Raw genomic sequence first — 7,444 nt, 5'->3', positions numbered from 1 at the left:
TGAGCCCTTCTTCCCTGACAGTCTGGGAAGAAAGGAAATCCCTTCTCATCTCTGGAGATTTCCTCATGAACTCCTGCTGCCTCCTTCTGAGATCTCTATGGGGGCTCAGGAGGATCCAGCAGGGGTCAGCAAGTTCTGGGTGGAGGTTTTGCTGGCTGCGTTGTGGCCAGCACTTAGCTGAGTATATTTACCACCCTCCATGCCCTGGAACTAGAGATGAATCGGGGTGCTGAGCTGCAGCCACAGCCCCTCAGCCACACGGTCTCACTACACTGCCCAAGCTCACCTCCAACTTGTGCCTTGGCCTCCTGAGCTGCTGGGATCACCTGCATCCCTGCACCCACACTTTTATTTTTATTTTGAGACAGGATCTTGTTAGGTGTCCAGGCTGAGCTCGAACTATTGACTTTCTTGCCTCAGCCTCCCAAGGTGAAGGGTTACAAGCACGCACCACTGCACCCAGCTAGACGAATAGGATCCTTGGGCAGCATCCTTGGCTTCCTTTGCTGCAGAACTTTGAGGGAAATCGTCCATCCTCACCACGGCTTCCAAAGTCTCCCACATGAGGGGCTGGGGATTTAGCTCAGTGGCACAGTGCCTGCCTGGCAAGCGTGAGGTCGTGAGTTCGATTCCCGGTACCGGAAAAAAAAAAGTCTCCCACACAAGTCCACCTTTATTCTCATCATTTTGTGGGAAGCTCCTCTTGTTAAGGTCACAAATGCCATTCAAGCCACATTTAATCTCAGTGGAATAAGAAGTAATTTCTTCAACTAAAAGTGAGGATGGGGGCTGGACATGTAGTAATCCTGGCCCTCAGGTGGCTGAGGCAGGAGGATTGCTTGGAGTTCGAGGTCAGCCTGAACTACACAGTGAAACCCTGTCTAAATAAATAAATTAACAAATGAGAGGATGGGGAAGGAGAGGCTGTGTGTAACCATCACCTGGAGAGTGAGGGGACCAGAGAAGCCGGACGCACTGCCCGTAGGGGGTCACATTTCTCTCCAGCCACAGTGAGCTCGGGGCTGCTGCCTACCAAGCAACACTCAGCCAGGGAGATGAGGGAAGGGACAAGCGGGAGCAGGGGGGCCTGGAAGGCGGACTGCAGGCAGGGAGGGCAGACGGGCCAAGGGAAAGGGGCCGGTCACACAGAGACGGAGACTGCAGGGCCCCTTATCTGAAGACCTCTCGGGGCCCGCCGGGCCAGAGCTGGGGCGTGAGCTGGGGCGTGGAGGGAAGGCGGATTAGTGCTTTGCATGTCTGAAGTTTCAGTTTGGGAAGGAAAGAGCTCTGGAGAACAGGGCGAGGCCGCCTGCGACCCCAGTGCTCATGAGACTGAGGGGGCAGTTTGTTTATTTATTTATTTTTGTCTTTTTTGCAACAGGGTCTCGCTATGCATTTCAGGCTGGCCTTGAGCTCACTCTGTAGCCCAGGCTGGTCTCAAACTCTCAAAGATCCTCCTGTCTCAGCCTCCCAAGTGCTGGGATTATAGACATGCGCCACCATGCCCAGCTAAGGATGTAGTTTTGCATGACAGCCTGGGGATCTGGGCTCAGGACTGCAAAAAACGAAAAGAAAAAAGGCCTGGGGACAGAGGGCGATGACAGCGGTGAGGGCAGCACAACCCTGTGGTAAGGGCACAGATCGCTGTACTTAAAAATGGCTCTGGTGGTAAACCTCATATTCCACCTATCTTATCACCACCGGGAAACACAGACCACACCTGAAGGCTCCAGGCTGCTCTGCCTACGGGCTCAGGCACACCATTTCACCCATGACTCTTTAAACCAAGAGTCACTGGGATGATAGGCCAGTTTCTAATTTTGTTGTTGCTGTTGTTTTTTGTTTTTTGTTTTTTTGAGACAGGATCTCTCTATGCAGTTCAGGCTGGCCTTGAGCTCACTTTGTAGCCCAGGCTGACCTCAAACTCCCAAAGATCCTCCTGCCTCAGCCTCCTGAATGCTGGGATTACAGGTGTGCGCCACCACTGGCGTTGTTGCTATTGCTGTTTCAGACAGATCACACTGTGTGGTTCAGGCTGGCCTGGAAGTCGCAGTGATCCTCCTGCCTCAGCCTCCCAAGTGTTGGGATTACAGGCGTGTGCTATCACACCTGGTTCTCCCATGAATCTTTGCTGGCTTTGAAGCTTTGAGGAGAGCCCAGTGTTCTGCTGCTGGATGGGTGGACAGAAGGACAGATGGACAGCGTTGCTCCTGAGCACCGGGGCACCCAGCTTCAGGGTCCACAGCCCATGTGAAAACTGTTCAGAGGACTTCAGGCTTTGTTCCCTTGTTTTGCTTCCGCTAACCAGGGCTCCCTCTGGGCTCCCCCAGCCAGCAAGGCAGCCGGTGAGCTCTGTGGGTCAATCTGGAGTGAGAAGCGGTTTTTTGAGACTCAAAGTATTAAAAGAGCCAAGATTCTGACTCAGCCGCAGCTCAGCTGGGGTGTAGGAAGTCCCTTAAATTCACAAGAACTTAGTTTACCTGTGTGACACGGACAGCGCTGGCAGGGAACTTTGTCCACAGTAGGAATTGTGGGCCCAGCCAGGGTGTTCTGCACAGTGTGTGGCAGTAAGTTGGGGTTCAGCGTGCAGCTAGTGGAGCCCCCCACGATGCAAGGGAAGTGCTCAGCTCAAAGGTGGGTCCCCCCCAGCCTCCCACTTTCTTCTACTGACTCAGTGCCATAAGCATAAAGCAGCAGTTTACACCGAGGTACGTGGAGGGGAGGCACACAAGAAGTCTTTTTTTTTGAGTGCACTTTGTAGCCCAGGCTGGTTTCAAACTCGCAATAATCCTCCTGCCTCAGCCTCCTGAGTGCTGCAATTACAGGTGTGCACCACCATGCCCAGAAAGCGCTTTTTTAATACTTTTGAGTCTCAAAAAACAGCTTCTCACTCCAGATTGACCCACAGAGCTCACCGGCTGCCTTGCTGGCTGGGGGAACCCAGAGGGAGCCCTGGTTAGCGGAAGCAAAACAAGGGAACAAAGCCTGAAGTCCTCTGAACTGTTTCCACATGGGCTGCGGACCCTGAAGCTCCTTGCAAAAGGAGCCACAGATTTTTTTCATTTCTTTCTTTTATTTCTTTCTCCTCCTTTTTCTTTTCTGAGGTACTGAGGATTGGAACCAGAGCCTTTGAACTGAGTTACATCTTCAGCCCCCTCCTTCCCCCCGCTCTGCTTTTCATGAGACAAGGTCTTTCTAAGGCCTTAAATTACCCAGGCTGCACTCAAACTTGGGACTCTCCTGCCTCAGCCTCCTGGAGTGCTGAGGTTACAGGTATGCATCACCATGCACAGCTAGCAAAAGGATTTTTGTTTCATTTTTTAATTTTTTGGTTTTAATACAAATGCTTGACTGTGCTCAGTTGTCAAGCTGGATTCACGAAAAACTGGCCAGCCCAAACAATGTATTAATCATTAGCAAATGGAACTTTAAGGAGTCCACTCAGTGCTTCCTTATCACTAAGATAGTACGACTATTTATATTGTAAAACTGATGTGCAGCTTGATCATTAGGGGACAGGACCACCAACCAATACATGCAGATTTTGTGTGGACAGAAGGTACTGTTTTGCTATATGGAAACAGAGTGAATAAATGAACTTTTTTCTCTTTTTTTGCAAGAGGTAAGTAAAAGATTCAATTTGATTCTTCTAGAGGGGGGAAAGGTAGTTGAAAGTAGGCCTTCATCTTGCAGTCATCATCTGTACGAATTCTTCGTGGTTGACTTGTCCATTTCCACCAATATCTGCTTCTGTGATCGTTTCATCTGCTGCTTCATCTGTTAGCTTTTCTCCTGTTTGTCATGACCTGACTTAGTTCTGCTGCACTGATGTAACCATTCCATCCTTGTCAAAGACTCCGAATGCCTCACGAATTTCTTCTTCGCTATCTGTATCTTTCATTTTTCTAGCCATCATAGTTAAACATTCTGGGAAGTCAGTGGTGCCATGACCTTCAGCATCCACTTCGTTGATGATATCCTGCAGTTCAGCTTCTGTTGGGTTTCGACTCAGTGACCTCATGACAGTTCCTAATTCCTTTGTTGTGATGGTGCCCTCACCATCTTTATGGACTAGAGAAAAAAAAAAGGAGAGAGAAAGCTTCCTTGAATTCAGCAATCTGTTCTTTTTTCTTTTTCTCTCTTTCTTTCTTTATTTATTTATTTATTTATTTATTTTGGTCTTTTTGAGACAGGGTCTTGCTATGTAGTTCAAGCTGGCCTTGAGCTCACTTTGTAGCCCAGGCTGGTCTCAAACTCGCAACGACCCTCCTGCTTCAGGCTCGGGAGTGCTGGGATTACAGGCATGCGCCACCACGCCCGACAGCAATCTGATCTTCAGTCAGCTGGTCAGCCAAGGTGCGAGCGAAGGAAGGAATAGTAGAGCGAGCTAGGGTGGGTGCACCAGCGCAAGGGCTGTGACGGCGGGGGTGCCTCCGCGTCAACCCGTGCTAGCGAAGGTGCGGTATACGCTCCGTGCTGTGCCGCCGCCGCCCGCGCCACCGCCCGACTGCGAGGAACGGCACCGCGCCCACGAGACTCCCGGCACCACTGTCTAGCGAAAGGATTTTGGATGGATAGCAGGATCCCTCAGGTTTTAGGATTTGGGCGCGAGTAGATTTGACACTGAACGTTGTGCTCGGTGTTGAAGCACAATGCTGATCCGTGACGAGCTCAGCCAAAGCCGACTTCGCTTACAACAGCGACCTCACGGACACGCGGACAGCTTGTTGCGTCTGTTTCGGGAAATCCGAGAGCGGGGAGAGACCGCGGAAGGAACAGGAGGACTTCATTAGTTACGGAGTGTACTGGCTCAGAGTTCCAAGGCTGCGCGTGAGGTACAAGCAGGCAGGAGTTACAAAGTAGGACAAAGACAGCTGGTCGTTCCGTGCCACCTTCTTATCTTAACCTTGAAGAGGAACAGAGCCCCGCGTCCCGCGATAACAGGGTGCTGTAAAACTTGTTTACAGCCTGCGATGTCGGTTCTATCAGCCCCCGCCCGGATGCTGCCTCCCGCAGAGGGAGATGTTCGGGGGACGGCTTGGGCCCCTCCCCAAGCGCGGAAGAAAGCCCAAGACCGCTAGGGGAGGGCTGTCAGCGCGGTGTGGACGCTTTCTGGTCCGAGGCTTGCCTTTTTAAAATTCTGCTTTATGTCCGCAACTGAGGGACAGGGTCCTCAGGTCCCGCGGTGAGTTCTCCATCCGCGCGGCGGCCTCTTGATCCCCGCTCCCTGCGCGCGGAGCCCTGGGCTCCAGCCCGGCGCTCCGGTGAGGGCCACAGCCGGGGGAAGGAAACCCCACGGTGACCTCGTCACACGGCCCGAGTCCCGCGCTGGCGGCCCGGGCCCTCCTCCGTGCCCCGGGCTGCACGCAGCGGTCTCCCGGCGGGCCGAGCGGCGTCGCGGGCTGGCTGGTCCGAACGCGGAGAGCGGGTTCGGGTCGTGGAAGGGCAGCTGGAGAGCGGCTTGGGACGAGCAGCGACCGGCAGGGGCCTGGCGCAGTTGGCCCCTCCGGAGGGTCTGTGTATTTCAAACATGTTTCCCGAAAGTCTGGAGCGTTTGTTCGCCCTTGCACAGATGTCACCCTGGGCCCGGGGACCAACTTCCTGGACCCAAGCTGGGGTGAACGGAGGGCCAGCCTCCTGCCGCGCCTGCCCTGGTGCCTAAGAATCTACCTCCTAGGCTCAGTCGCAAAGGATCTGTCTGTTCTTTTCTTCCTCCTTTGGGCATGGAACCCAGGGCCTTCACACTGAGCTCGATCCCCCACCCCTTTATTTTTACTTTGAGACTAGGGTTTGCTACATTGCCCTGACTGGGCTCAAACTTGTGATCCTCCTTCCTCAGCCTTCCAGGGTGCTGAGATTACCTTGCCTGGCTTCTGTTTGTTCTATATTGTATACGACAGTGCTGGGCCTGGCGGCACATGCCTGTAATCCCAGCACTCCAAAGGCTGAGGCAGGAGAATCGTTGTGAGTTTGAGGCCAGCCTGAGCTACAAAGTGAGTTCAAGGTCAGCCTGATCTGCATAGCAACAGATCAGCCTCAAACAGACAAAAACAAACAAAACAAAACAAAACAAAAGAGAGCCAGTGCAGTTTCTTCTCTCTAGAACCGGTGAGGTTCTCTCCCTGAGTCTGTTCCCTCCTTTCCCTAGAAGGGTCTTCAAACACAGTTGTCTCTCTCACCCCAGGCAGTGTTGATGGCACCTGCTCCGGAAGCCTTAACTGGACACTCCCGGTAAGCAGTGCGGAGGTCTCTGCGCCCAAGCACTTTTACCGCACTTGCACCTGTAGTGAGCCGTCCTCCAGCTGCCCACCAGCTTGCCTTTCTCCCAGCGCTCCACAGAGCCCGGGCCTGTGACTGTGTCAGTCACTGTGAGCCTGTGCTTCAGTCTGGCTGTGGCTGAGTGTGTCCCCAGGACGTCCCCACTGTGGGTATCAAGAGGGAAAACTATCCCAGCTGAAGTGTTCAGAGGGGAGGCCTCAGCCAGCTGTGGTGTTGCCCCTGTGCAGTTCCACTGCTCAGGAGGCTGAGGCAGGAGGGATGCTTGGGAAGTACAGTCTATACAACATAGTGCGATGCTGTCTCACAAAAAAGAAAAGACAAAGAGAGAAAGAAAAGAAAAAGAAAGAAAGAATGAAAGAAAGAAAGGGAAGAAAGGAAGAAGAGAAAGGACCAAAGAAAGAAAAAGAAAAAACAACTTCAATAAATGAATGTGACTGTGAGTTAGTGTGTTTTTGTATCAACTCTGAAAGGCAAGAATCATTTTGCTATTAACTGTTGAATTCTGTCCAGATTTTCTTTTAAAAATGTTTTGATTTTATCACATAAAGCCAAGCGTGGTGCCACATGCCTATAATCCCAGTGTTCAGGAGGTTGAGAGAGGAAGGTCACTGTGAGTTCCAGGCCAGCCTGGGCTAAATAGTCCAAGGCCAGCTTGTTCTATATAGAGAGATCCTGTCTCAAACAAACAGAACAGCAGGGCGTGGTGGTGCATGTCTGTAATCCTAGCGCTCTGAAGGCTGAGGCAGGAGTATCACCTAAATTTGAGCTACATAATGAGTTCAAGGCCAGCCTAAACTGCTGCCTCAAAACAAAACAAAACAAAATCAAACAAAGAAAACGATGATCACGTAACTAACATCAGGACACTTGTCACCACAGACAAATGCTTCTACAGAAAAGGGAGACGGTGACAGGTCCCGGGGCAACCACTTGCAACAATAGTTCTTGTTTTCTGACTTTTTCATTTCTAGGCATCTCCACATCCATGTGTAGGGGGATTCTTTCATGTGAGTAAGTTTTATTTGAGCCAGGGTCTCACTTTGCAGTTCTAGCTGGCCTTGAACCCACTATATGGCCCAAACTGACCTCCAGTTCATGGCAACCCTCCTGCCTCAGTCTCCTGAGTGCTAGGATTGTAGGCATGTACCACAACACCTGGCTTTTT

At 51.8% G+C, this 7,444-nt stretch overlaps 1 pseudogene; it reads right to left on the bottom strand.

Moving 5' to 3' along the window:
- Positions 1–3,608: 3,608 nt before the first annotated feature.
- LOC106146478 lies at positions 3,609–4,103 on the bottom strand (annotated as a pseudogene).
- Between the last annotated feature and the right edge of the window lie 3,341 nt (positions 4,104–7,444).

The sequence above is a fragment of the Chinchilla lanigera genome, unplaced genomic scaffold (genome assembly GCF_000276665.1).
Source record: "Chinchilla lanigera isolate Chin_1 unplaced genomic scaffold, ChiLan1.0 scaffold00005, whole genome shotgun sequence".
In the NCBI taxonomy this organism is placed as follows: Eukaryota; Metazoa; Chordata; class Mammalia; order Rodentia; family Chinchillidae; genus Chinchilla; species Chinchilla lanigera.
The sequence above is the reverse complement of the archived record's forward strand: the minus strand, read 5'-3'. Positions and strand labels throughout refer to the sequence as shown.